Source organism: Pinus tabuliformis, chromosome 9 (assembly GCF_031772625.1).
Source record: "Pinus tabuliformis cultivar Carrire ecotype Pingquan chromosome 9, CPIR1, whole genome shotgun sequence".
NCBI lineage: Eukaryota > Viridiplantae > Streptophyta > Pinopsida > Pinales > Pinaceae > Pinus > Pinus tabuliformis.
Window position 1 is genome coordinate 1,533,645,804 of NC_142307.1, and position 14,509 is coordinate 1,533,660,312.

The following is a 14,509-nucleotide window of genomic DNA, read 5'->3' on the forward strand; positions in this document are numbered from 1 at the left end:
CAGCAGCCAGATGAAGAATTTGACCTTGGGAATGGCCTCAGACTTCCATATTATTCTCCATTGGTTCCAGACCGGAGCCTGATAAGTATTGTTGCAAATGAATTGGTAGCCAGATTTAATGGTGTAACATGAGCCCGTGGGGTCCCATCTAAACCCATCTAAAGCTCCTTTTTTAATAGGGGCTCTGTTTTGAAGATTTTTAAGGAGGGCTTGGTAGCTAGAATCCAAGTATGGGGGAATAACTGGGAATTCCCAGCTAATCCAAGCACCGCTCTCAGCATCCCATTTTGAAATTTGGTCCAGCCTCTGTATGCCTTTGCTGTGAAGATAAAGGATGAAGGGAATGGCTTCTTCAACAGTGTTTAAGGGTTGAAAGCCCATGATTTTGTCAGTGGCATAATTAATACTGCTCCCATCCCCCGGAATCTTTGAGGTGTTTTGAATAAGAGTGGGGATTGCTTTCTTGCAAAGTTGCCAGATTTTGGTGGAGTCTCTTATAGGAATATCAGATTCAAGAAGTCTTTGTCTGTTGTCCGAAAGATATTTGCATTCAATGACCTGTTTCCACCAGGCTTTTGGTTCACTAATTAGTCTCCAAGCCATTTTAATCCCAAAGGCGAGGTTTAGAATTTTGGGGGTTCTGATTCCCAATCCACCTCTGTCTGGAGATTGAATTACACTTTTCCAATTGACCAAATTGTATCTATTTTTTTCTTTTTTCCCTCCTTGCCATAAAAAATTGCGGAGAGCGATTTCTAGCTTATTGTGGAACGAAGCAGGAGCTTGGTAAAGAGTGAAACGATATAAAGGTAAGGAGGAAATACCTGATTTAAGCAGGATTAGTCTGCCCGCTGGGTTAAGCCATTGAGTCCCCCATTGCTGTACCTTTCTTTTGACTTTGTCGATTATTTCATTCCAGGTGGAGGCTTTAAGAGAGCCCAAGGTGACCGGCATCCCGAGATAGGTGAAGTGGTCCCAAGTTTCTTTGTAGGCTACTCCAAAGATATTGGCAATATTGTGGGCTGTTTGGTTGGAGATGTTCCATCCATAGATGCAGCTTTTCTGAAAGTTGACTTCTCCTCCAGAGCACTCCATAAATTGATCGAGAAGATTTTTGAAGCGCCTTGCTATTGTGGTGGAAGCCCCACCAATAAGCAGGGTGTCATCAGCAAATTGTGAATGATTGATATTTTTTACTCCATTCCCAAACTTTATACCAGAGATGAGGCCAACTCTTCGGTTGTGATCGAGGTTGCTGCTGAAGGATTCAGCCATCAAGATGAATAGGTAGGGAGAAAGAGGACATCCTTGCCTTAGTCCTCTTGAAGATTGAAAAGCTTCACAAGGGCGGCCATTAATGAGGGGCGAGATCCAGGGTCCAGAGATGCATGCGGCAATGGTGCTAATGAAGTCAGAATTAAAGCCCATTTTTCTCATGACAGCGTACAAGAATGAATGTCTGACTCGATCGAAGGCGTTGGCTAAGTCAAGCTTGAGGACGAAGCCTTTCTCTTGCCTAGAGGTGCTAGAATGGATAGCTTCTTGAACCAAGGTGATGGAATCATGTATTTGCCTGTTGGTCATGAAGCCCCCCTGGTTTTCAGATATAAGGGAAGGAAGCAAAGGCTGGAGCCTGGCTGCTATAATTTTTGCAAAAATCTTATAAGAAGTATTGCACAAGGAGATAGGTCTAAATCTGGAGAAGGAAGTGGGCCTGGTTTCCTTGGGAATGAGGAAGAGAAAAGTTGAATTTGTGAAACCCCCCATTTTCTTTTTTCTTTGTATTCCTTTCATCATTTTTGCAAGATCTTTTTTTATCAAATGCCAATGGTCCCTGTAAAAATTTATGGAGAAACCGTCTGGACCTGGGGACTTGTCTGGTTGAAGAGTCCAGATAGTTTTTCTTATCTCTTCCTCTGTTATTTCACTGTTTATTCTCTCATTCTCCTGAGCAGAGATTTTTTCTGGAAGGTACTTAAGGAAAGCCGTATAGTCCGTGGCTCCTTGATTTTCGGTGAGGAGGCAATTGTAATGATGGAAGGCTGCTCTTTTAATAGATTCCTGGTCATCATGCTGGCTGCCTTGACTATCTGTAATAGTGGTAACAATGTTCCTTGATTTTTTTACAGCGGCTTGCTTATGGAAATATGCCGTATTTTTATCACCTTCCTTTAGCCATATTTCTCGCGACTTGAGCCTCCATTTGATCTCTTCTGCTCTCTTAATTTGAGTTAGCTGTCCCTGTACCTCCCATTCCTTACTTTTCAGCTGATTAGTGAATCCATGATCTTCTATTTGTTTATGGATCTCTTCCAAACTCTGCTGCATTTTTTTCTTTATTTTTTCTGGCTCTTGGTAGCTGACTTTTGCCCAATCCTTGAGCGCTTTCCTTGTGTTTCGAAGTTTTGTTTCCCAAATGAAAATTGGGGAACCTTCCACGTGATTCTTCCATGTGTCTTCTATGATTGACTCGGCCTCAACGCTGTCTCTCCACAAGGGATTATACCTGAATGGGATTGGTCCCAAGTTGGCGTGGGAGTCCAACGTTAATAGAATGGGGAAGTGATCTGAGGCTGTGGCGCTAAGAATTTTGGTGTGGCCTGCTGCAAAGGAGGAAAGAAGGGAAACATTGATCAGAATTCTGTCCAACCTTTCCATAATGTTACCTGGCCCCAATCGTCTATTGTTCCAAGTGAATTTTCTATTTTTTGGAATGATGTCCATCAATTCGTGCTCAGCCATTATAATTTCCAGCTGCCTTCTGAAGGGATCGGGGGTGAAGACGCCCCCCCTTTTCTCATTCGCATGGAGAATTAAATTGAGGTCTCCAGCAAGGATAACATTTGAATTCTGCTCCTTGTCGATTTCCTCCTTCAATTCCTTCCAGCATTGTTCCTTTTCCCAGAAATGGTTGGGGATATAGACATTGTAAATAATTAAGTCACAGCTCTCTTCCTTGTTGACAAGGTTGGTCCTGATCCAGTTTTGCTTGAGGACAGAGGATTTACAATTCCACTGCTGCTTATTCCACATAGTTGTGATTCCTCCAGAGGCTCCTTTGGAATTACTACTGGCCCCTGTGAAAGACTTTTGGGCTTCTATGATTAACTGCATTTCACTCTGATTTTGTTTGGTTTCCTGAATTAGAACAATTTCGGGTCTTTCTGATTGAAGGAGATCTCGAAGGGCCGCTGATTTAGAGGGGTGCCCCATACCCCTGCTGTTCCAAGATAGAAGCTTCATCATGAGACATTCGAGCGAGGAGGTGCTCGCCTCTCAAGTTCTTTAGCTGCTGTGTCTTTCTCTTGTGAACCTGTAATAAAAGAATCCATAGGAGTTTGGATCCCTAGAGCTATGTCTTTTTGCGTGCTTTCTTCCCGATGCTGCTTGGCTGATTTTCTGCCTGGTCCAGGTTTCTTGTGGATATCCCCGGATGCACCAAGGTCCTTGGAGGAACTTCTGGTAGTTCTGATGGGGGGAGGGCCAAGGACAGGCTGAGATGGGGTCGAAGAGATCAAGGGGGGCTCAATTCGAGTCAGTAATGATTGATCAGGTTGAGGATCATCATAGGTTACCTTCGATTTGTTTTTTGATAAGGTCCTTTCCACTGAGGGAGGAGGGGAGGCTTGGAGGGGGGAAGAGGGGGAGGTTCCGGGGCCTTTGGGGGAAGGAGGGGGAGATGGGAGATCCTCTGAAGCCAGGGATCCAAAGGGGTTGGAGGACGAGGGGAAGACAGAGGGGAAGGGAGGGGTTCCGGAGTGAGGCTTCTCAGACTCAGGGGGAGGATGTGATTTCTTTTTTTTCCTTACTATTTCCCATGATTCCTCAGGGGTTTCAGCATTATTATTGACTTCTGTTTTAGATTTAGAGCACCTATTGGCAAAATGACCATACTCATGACATACCTTACACTTGAAGGGAAGTTGCTCGTAGTCGACCTGTTGAATATGCGTCCACTGATCCACTCTGAGCTTAACTGCCTCTGGAAGACCTTTGCCCAAATCTACCTCCACACAGATCCTCGCGCATGCATGCATATTTTCTTTTGGTTCAGATCTATCCACATATTTGCCTATTGCATTTCCAATCGCTCGAACAGATTCATCAGCCCAACAGTGGAGCGGTAGATGCGGAAGGCGAACCCAAACAGGGACTGCGTTGGGGACATCCATTTCAGGGTCGAAGTCCGGGGTCCAACGGTTGAGATAAAGGCCTCTAGTGTCCATGAAGTATGGCCCATTCCTGAAAATAAGATTGCGATCCTCGACTGTTTCGAAAAGGAAGGTAAAGAAGCCTCTTCCACAAAACCTTATCGCAATTTTCCCCTGGACCATGGCATTCCAATTTCTTTCCACCCAACGCTGAACAGAGCGAGGGGAGGGCCATAGCCCCGTGAACTGGCCAACCAATCCTCGTTCAGCTAATGCAACAGCAGATCTCCTTGGAAGAGAAGGAGGAAGAGGGATTTCCGGAATTTCATCAAGTTTTTTGATAAATTTGGAGGCAGTAGGTCGGATCCTTTCAGAGTTATTCTCAGGAATAAGTGAAGCAAAGGCTTTCTCGAGGTCGGACTGATCTGAAGAAGGAGGATCCATCGAGCCTGGGGCGCTCGACGAAGGGCAAGGGGGGAAAGGGGGGGCAGGAGGCCCAGGATAGCAGAGAAGCAGCAGAAGGCTGCCCTCAAAGGCAGCACGAAAAGCCAGAGACGGGCAGAAGGCCCAGGAAGCAAGCAGTAGGAAGGGCGCAGCGAGGGGAGCCCGCAGAAGGGCCTGCAAGCCCGGCAGCAGGGCTGCCAAGCTCGATCGAGGGCGGTCAGGGCGTCCAGGGGCGGGAGAGCTCCATCTCCAGCGCGCGCGGGTCCGTAATTAGTTTACCTACAAATAAATAAATTTAAATAATAATAATAATAATTGAATTCCCAATGTTAAACTATGGATAAATGGCATAAATTTTTTGTGAAAGACAAATGGAGAGTCAAAGCAAAATTGAATAGGTAATACGCAATAATAGAAAAAGGAAAAATAAAATAAAAACAAAAAAGTTAAATAAAAAAGAAATAAAACAAAAAGTAAAAAATTTGAACTAATAGAAATGGAAGTTACTAAAACGGTAAGAAAAAAAGTTGGTTTCTATTAATGGGAAACGAAAACCAATACATTTTGTTCATTGATAATCATCATTCCAGTCCAGCATATGACAAAGATTGTAAAAAGATCATAGCATATAGATATAAGATCACGTGTTTCAGTCAATATAAGGGTGGAAACTGCCTACCATGGGAGAGCACTTCTAATCACCTTACAAATAAATAAATTTAAATAATAATAATAAATAACAAATTTCCAATTTCCAATGTTAAACTATGGACAAGCCACATAATTTTTTGGTCAAAGACAAGCTAATACATAGTCAAAGCAAAACTGAATGTGTAATATCATGCCTGGGCAACTATAATAAACATTTTGCATATAGATACAATTAAAAAAATACATATTTGTGGACATTTTTGCTAAAAATTATTATTATTATTATTATTTTTTGTAAAATAACAAAATATATGATTTTTTTTTTAATTTTATATAATAAAAAAAATAATGACATTTGACTTTTTTTAACCAAAAAAACGATTCACATAAAATTTTAACTAAAAAATGCAAAAAAATATGATGTTAACAAAAAATTTAAAACTTACACTTAAAAAAAAGAATTAAAAGAAAGAACATTAGAAATAAAATTAAATAATACAAATAAAAAAACATTAAAAATAAAAAACATAAATAAAAACAAAAAGAACATTAAAATAAAAGAAAAAAATATTAAAAAAATCCCTAATGGGGGTGCCTTAATTGCTAGACAAGTGGTGGAGGAGGCAACGATGGAGCCTATCCGACCTCCACGCGCGCCCCACCCCCATGTTTAATAGACATGATAGCAAGGGCCAGCGTGCGAGGCTGTCACCCATGACGATGGCTATTAAATCCCGTCCTTGGAGTTGGTTACACATTGCTTGGTCGTGGTGGGAGATGGTAGTGTTGTGTAGTGCGGTAAGGGTTGTGGAGCTCCTGCATGCCTCGCCGAGGTCTAGGCCTTGGGGGAGAGGCAGAAAATCCAACAACTAGTGCGCAGTGCGGGGTATGTTGATAGCGTTGGATGATCCTTAGGACCCTGGAATGTCCAGGGAGAATGAACCGTTTGACATTATCGTAAGCCCAGTTTGTTTGCATGACTTGTGTAGGGGAGAAAAGAAGAGCTAGGGTTGACAGACCTTGGCCAAGCGCTTGCGAATTATCCTCTTTTGGTTCATGAGCGGTGGGGAACTTGTTCGGGAGACTAGTGGTTTGGGATTGATTGACACTTGCGGCAAGACTTTGGTTTCTCAAGGCCCCTGCGAGGACTTACAGTTGGGAAGGACTTAGCTAGCTGGAGGAAATACGCAGAGGTAAGTGTAGAAGAGGTGGAGGGTCGTGGTGTTCAACTTCCAAATCCCTTTGCTAAGGAATCCTCGTCCCACTTTGCCTAGGTATGGAGAGTTGATTACGGTGATGACTGGTGCAGGATAGCCCCTCAATTCTCTTCAGGGGCAGTGGTAGAAGTTACATTGTTTTATGTTGTTGTGTGGGGTTGGGAGGGTGTTTGCATCCATGGGCCTTTTAGGTATTTTGGGTATGCTGGGATGCATTGCCATCGAGGGAGACCACGCCGCGAGGGCGGTAATCCGCCACAAGCAGATCAGCTGGAGCGAGACAATAACGCCTTGTCAGGTTTGTTGGGTAGCCGTGAGACAGAGGAGAGAGTTGATGGCTCCCCGGGGCATGTGGTTGCTCCAGCGACGCTGGAGTCTATTGCTGCTCAAATCCGGAACATTTAAGTGAACATGGACAACCTCAGAAACCAAAGGTATGATGATCGTAATGAGCTGGTCGCTTTCGTTAATGACATTCAATTTGGCCAAAGTGAATCAAGGAACAATTGGATAATCTGTGACGCCAACAAATGCGCACCAATGACCACCTTTGTAGTCTGGAAGTGAGGGTGGAGGATATTGATTTTCATATGCACGAATATGCTGGCTATTTCGTAGCTCCCCCCCACCCCCCCCAGCCCCCCTCCTTAATATGCTGCTTTCTGTTATGTTTCTCTTTCTGGTTACAATATGTATGTCATGGCTCCTAGGCCGCTAGATAATAATGCATGAAGTCGGTAGTTCATGTTATCCTGTAGGTCCCAATCTCAACAAGTCTAGTCAGACTGAGATAAAGGGGCTTGTTGAGATACATTTTGTACTCTACACTTTGATGTTAATATAATGATTGAACTTTAACTGATATCTATATATATATATATATATGAAATGAAAAAAAAACATTGAAAAACATTGAAAAACAATAAAATTAAATTAAAAATATTAAAAAAAATATATTGGTGATGCCTGCTCCATCGACACCTTACGTAGACTCCTTGGCCCCCCGGCTAGCGGAGGTTGATTCCCATAATTGGTCTCCGCTAGTCAAGGAGAAAGGGTGACCTTTTTTTCTTTTAATGAATTTTTATTTATTTTAAATTTTAATTTGTTATAATTTATTTGTTTATTTATTTTTTTCCTAATAGTTTTTTTTTAATAATTTTTATTTGTTTTAACTTTATATGTGTGTGTTTTTTAATTATTTTTATTTTGTGTTTAATTTACTTGTTTTTTTATTGGTTTATTTTGCCTTTTTATTTTTGTTAAATTTTAATTTTTTTCTTAGATTTTGTTTTTATTTAAATTTCTTTTATTTTTGTATTTATTTATTTTTAATTTTTTTTGTACTTTTTTAACATTTTTTATGTTTGATTTTTTTATTTTTTTTTGGATTGTAACTGGACTCCATTATTTGTCAATTTGATTGTTGATTTTAAAGTTTTCGTTATAATGGATCAAGTATGCCGCCACAGTGTGTCAATTTCATGGTCGATTTTTAAGATTTCGTTGCAATGAGTCAAGTTTGCCTACACTGCGTGTCAATTTGATGGTTGATTTTTAAGTTTTTGTTGCAATGTGTCAAGTTGTCTTAGGTTAAGATTTTAAAATAGCCATACTTTTAGCATTTGAAAAATAAATTACTCTTGGTATAATGACTCTTTTATTCATGTGTTCATTTATAAAGTTTTTTTTAGTCATATAATTTTTCCATAATGTCATAGTTGAAATATATTGAAAACTTAATGGTTTTTGTAGTCATGATATTTTGTTTTAATTCCATGGTTTGAAAAATTGTCAACATTTTAATGTTTTTGTCAGTCATGACATTTTATCTTTAATGTTGTGGTTGAAAATAGTTATAAGTATTTACAACTCCAACCATTGCAACTACATTGTGATGAACTCCTCTGTCCCCTTTTTCACAAAATGAGGCTCGTTATTTATATCCCTCTCGAATTACAATACCATGGGCAAATTCCATGCGTGAATATCATGGTTGGATGCCATCGGTAAATACCATGGGTAGACACCATGGGTGTGTGTCATTTTTCATTTGGATCAATAATCATTGTTCTTACATTGTTGTAAACATAACGTGTAGGATTTCACACACATGTAATATTTATAATAAGAAATCCAAGTCTATAACTATAACATTCCTTCTATTTCCCAGGGATCCATAAATGCAAGCATCATAATCCTAAAATACCTCCAAAGTCACACCTACAACTCTGATTAACTAGAATTATAAGAGTCCATCTATATAGGGTATTGTGATTCCACATAGTCAAGGGCATTACATGAAATCATATGTGACATGTAAATATTTATGCTTTTTATCACTAATTTGAGCACTATCATAACATGAGTAATTCCTACCATATAATAATTCATATTTTACATAGTCAATTGGCATATAAACAATTCAAGAATTATAAATAAGGATTCCATTGCTCATATGAATTGTGATGGGCACTTATCTCAGATTATAAGTTGGGCTGCTAAGTCTAGGGTTGCAACTCTCCACCCAACCATAGTTTGGGTTGCATTATGGCTTTTCTTGCAACCCAATCACTCCTGAGCCATATTCCAGAGCTTGAGGAGGCTTGCTCAAGGGATTACAACCAATTCTTCTAGTTGAGGCAGGGACTCTAGAGTCCCAACCGCCTCCACCCATAAACTAATTCACTAAAGTTAGTATCTCTTCGAATCACATTCTAAAACAGAGAATCCAAAGACCTCCAACCTCCACCCACCAACCAAACAAGGGATTCCAAAGGTTCTTCACCTCCAACCTCAGATTATAGCAACACAGTGGTTCCACCTAGTCATGGGAATCTAAAATCCATTCCAAAAACAAAGATGACAAGCAAGGGAGGCTTCAAAATTCTCTTTACCAAGAGTCCAAGGAAACAATCCTCCACCATGGTTGTCAAGGGAATCTAGAGAAAACAATCTCCACTCTTCATCCTAATGGGCAATCCAAAGATCATCGTCCCTCTCTTGAAAGGAATTTTTCCAGACCTCCAGATACTCAACTGAAATCTGCTTGAGTACTTTGTACTATGGCAATGCAGAATTGATCCTCTGCTTCCTCTGAGCTATGATGACCTGCTTCTTTTATATTTCAAATATACACCACCTCCTATAGCTCATATCTGTCAATTTGTGTCATCCTCTGCAAATTCTATATTCCTCCCACATGATCCACAATGGTTTTTCTTCTATGCATGTAGATGATCTTGTTGATTGCACATATAGTGATGCCTTTTGCATGATTCACGATGTTTTTTTGTTTGTTTTGTTTTGTTTTGTGTTATTATTATTATTTTTTATTTTATTTTATTTATTTATTTTTTCTCTAATTATTTGTCCTTCGATCTCACACACAGAGTCTCGTTTCCTGTGAGTGCTCCATCTGAATGTACACACCATGGTTCATTGTCCTCGTGCTTACAAAGTTCCTCCCATTACACAGTCTTTATTGGTCCCATGCGTGATTCACCCTATTATTCTTATAATGTGATCTTCTACATTAATTTTATCCAAATTTCTCTCAATTGCTTTTCTCCTTGTCTTTTCTTCTGATGTCCTTTGTTTTTTTTGTTGTTGCTCCCTCCCAACATTCGCCTTTTCTATTCAAAATTTTCCCTTTGTTTGCATCGTGTCTTATAAATCCATTTTTCTTGTTTTTCCAAACTCTCCTCAGACTAGCCAAATGGTGAAACTCGTATTTTTTTCCCATTTATTTTTCTTGCTTGTTAATTTCTTGTTACAGTGGTTGGCCAATTCACCACCATGTAATCTCAACTACAAATTGACTCTTCATTGTGTGGCCATGCCTTCCTTAATTGTGTTGTCCCTTTTGCTTGCATGTTGTTGCATGAAGTATGCTCAGAGTCCTTTGTTCCTTTGCAGGTATTTATAAGACTAATCCATTTGGTGCATACCTGTCAACCTCCATGGCTATCATAAATAAACCAAATCCCAAGAAATTCACCTTCCTCAATTATGGAATATGTGTCCCATGACCACAATTATTTTCTTTTAATCAAAATAATTACATTGTTTACTGTACATGGAGAAGTAACCAGGGGTTGTCACAGTTGCAACTCTTGTCATAGTAACTCCAATTCATGTCATTGTTGCAACTCCAATTCACACCATTATTGCAACTCATTATTGTAACTATAACGCTGCAACTCACTGCTACAACCTTTGTGCTACAACTGTTGGAACTGCAAGTCGACACCATAACCATGAGCAAACATAACCTTGAGTTGGTTGGAAACTTGAGTTGATGATGTTACATGGTTGTTATTCCATTATTTAAATTTGGATCAATATTAAACATGATTAATTGAATTATCAATAATTAATTTGGAATTATGTATGAGTCGTTTATTATTTGCTAATTATTATCAAACCACATGAGAAACTTGTGGAGACATATTTATTGTTTTCTAATTGTTAGCAAACCATATGAGAAACTCGTTGATCTAATTTATTAGTTGTTATTTTATTTTTAAACAAAATATATGTATAAAAGGAGTTGTTCTTTCATTCCATGGGGAGGACTCTTATAGTAATGTCCAAATCATAGTGAAATAATTTTCTTATTAAGTTTCTATTTTAGTTGTAGTTTATAATTTCCATAGTGTTATGCGGGACTTACAATTGTAGACAAAAGTATCTCCCCTAGGTTTGGTGGCTAACTTAGAACAACAGATAGATAAGGAACCCAATGCTTTCCTTAAAGTAAATAGATGACAAAATGAAGCCTACTGGAAATCCATTGCATGCTTCGCTCCTTGTTTAGCTTGAATGCTCCAATTCCAGCTCTGCTTTCCAAAATTAGAACTTGCACTGTCAGATAACACAAGCCAAGAAACTATGAGATCTATGCAGTATCATCTAAATACTTTATTCAATAGATCAACATGGTATTGAAAAACATGAAATAACAACATCACATACAGGAAAACAACAAATTTTTTACATTAATATATATGGAAGGAGTTACAAAAATAAATAGATGTTGAACTTATAGAAGAGATCCTCCAGATTGACTTGTCCTTTCCTTATCACAATGTGCACCTCCAATCACCCTAAATGCATGAAATGAAACCTCTATCAACAACAACATAAGGGTAGAATCACTCTCCAACAACCAACCTCTTGCATATGGAAGGTTGTAAATATATAGAGGAGTGGGGTAAGTTGGGAGTTATACAATTACCAAGCTAAGGTTTTAGATCCACCTTTGATGGGAGGATGGGATCAAAGGATAAGGGATGGAAACTCCAAAGTAGGGTAGGATAAAATCCAAATGTTTTATATGAGGTAAATGGTTGTAACAAATTCTGGAAGCTTCTAGAATTTCTCTCTTTTTCTCAAATTTCTAGAACCAACGCAAGTGCAAAGGGGAGAAACCTGTAGGTGATCAATGCATGCCATAGTGGAGCAACCTGTAGGTGAATGTTGTCCAACAAGAGACTAGGGAGCGTTGGTCCTAAAACTGGCTCAGATGATGTAGTTTCAGGCATAAACTATGGGGAATGAAAGAGGCATGCTTAGGGCTTTGTGCAAGATGATGACAAGGGGGAATATGATGCCGATTGATCCCATTATGAGGCTTATTGATCGAATGTGACAAAATGTCCTGTAACAGATTACCCTCTAAAGCGAAAAGTCAAAAATGATGACTGATGACTGAAGTGCTTTACCTTCTAACAAGTTGGGATCAAGAACAACCGATGAGCTCCATTTGTTACAATACATTTTCATCATGACATCTTTGTTGCTAAGGGAGGCATACTCATACTCAACACATAAGCTAACATAAAATGTACAATGATCAAAATATGCATCCACATATGACAACTGGTGGACCCATGACTGGATGATTGTTTGTATGATCATGGCCATCATACATTGTGATCTCTGTATAACTCCTAAAATTGCAGCCCAGATGGATGAAACTAGATATGAGGTCTTGTATCTCCTTCACACGACCAACCAACGTACGAGTCTAACCATGTGAATCAATGAGCTGAAGTCTAACATGGTAGACACCATCTAATTACCGACTGATGATGTAAGCCATTAACAAATGTGAGAGAAACCACCAATGATGTTAATGGATCTCAAGGTACTACAATACAATTTGTATGGTGTGAATAAATGAGTTTATGTCGAACACCACACATAATCTTTCAGTCGAAGGCCATTCATGTAAACCCGTCACTGAGAGTGAGCAAACTTTCCACTAATGTATGCAAGAACTAAGGTACTAAAGGGTTATTTCTAAGTCAACTTCTTGGATAATGTGTTGGTGTCGACAGGAAGTGACCTGTCACAGGAGGGCCTTGATGTATCCCCCATCAACAAATGAAACGAGTATCATGGTTGAGAGAGAATGATGTTGATATGGAACTGGGTCAAGAAATACAAACATGGAATGAAGGCTTAAGAGTATTGTAACAGATATTAGCTGAATGACTTCTCCTGAAAACATTGGTGACACTGAATGGAGTTGGCAACATTGACCCAAAAACGAAATGGAGGTTCTGAAAATGGTATGAAAACCAAAATACAAGCAGATTACCCAACCCAATAGCCATAGAGATGAAATGGAAGAGTGTCATGTTCAAGAGCAACTCGCTTCCATTAGCAAATGGAATACCCTATTTTCCCAATTTCCCCAACCATACTGGTTAGTAAATCTTTATTTTTTAACAAGCTTGAGGAGGATAACATATGCTTGATTTGTAAGTTCACCCTTCGGATGAATCCATTAGAGTATATTTAACGAACCCTGAGAAGGAGAGGTTCAACCTTTTCATGTTCGACAAGTCCATTGTTGTTTGATGTTTTCACAAGTCCAGCGAAGGTAAAACTCAACATCTTTTTCATGTTTAGAGAGTTTGAAAAAGAGGTGAAAAAGAAAACTCTAGATGTCCCTTTTCGTAGATAGTCTCTTAAGACTAAAAATTTAGAAAACAATACTCAAAAGAAACTCTTAGCCATGTTCGACTAAGGTATTCTTTTTTCATAGATAGTCTATCTCAGTCCGGAAAGGGTTAAACTTATACTGAGTAGACATATTTTCATTTACTTTTATGATTTCGAAAAGATAAGAGCTCGACGATCTTTTCATATTTTGGGAGTCTGAAAAGGTCTGAAAGAGGACTCTAAGGGGTTCCGTTTTTCGTAGGTTTACAAAGCCCCAAAAATAGATAAAAGTATAGTCCTTGGTCAAAATAACTTGTTTAAAGCATGATAAAAATCTGTTAACAGTTGTCGACCTGCCCAAAACATCACAAAAAGGATTAAACATACATGTTTCATAGTAAAAATAAATCATATCTAGGTCAAAACATTAAATATGAATAAAATAATGTGAGAAATTACCATAAATACTCAAAATGACTATTCATTTTCACCATTTCACATTTACCTTTAATAGTGAGAATTTTGAGCTCTTTTTGCCTCTATATTCTGCAACTGATTATGGCCAATCCCGTGGATCATTTCGAGTAATGTCACTTCTATGTAGGAGGTAAAACCCTTCTTTTTCTTTTCAGGATCCATTTTAGCGATTTCATGCAATTGTTTTGAGGTTTTGAGAGCCTTGGGGTTCAAAGAACACGCCCTAGGACCAATGCACCCCCCCAGAATCGAAATATGCATTGCACATAGGCATACTGTCACTACTGGGAGAGGTGCAACATCATTTCATGCACTACTGGGGTGTGTTGGGCGCAAAATGCTAATTTGTTTATCAGTTTTCCCTTAATTTTTGTCAAGTTTTTTGCATGAAAAGGAGCCTAATGAATCTCTTGTTGATGTTTTAGGTGTTCATTAACACAAATGGTATTCATTTGGAGAGAAAGAGAACATGAAGAACATGATTTAAATGCATCAAATGATTTTTGATACCATCTAAGCACTGAAAAACTATGGATTTCTAAAATTATTCTAGCTTCCTAGTATGAGGCAACAAATGGAATTGTTGAAATATCTTGTTCATTCATAGGATGTTTA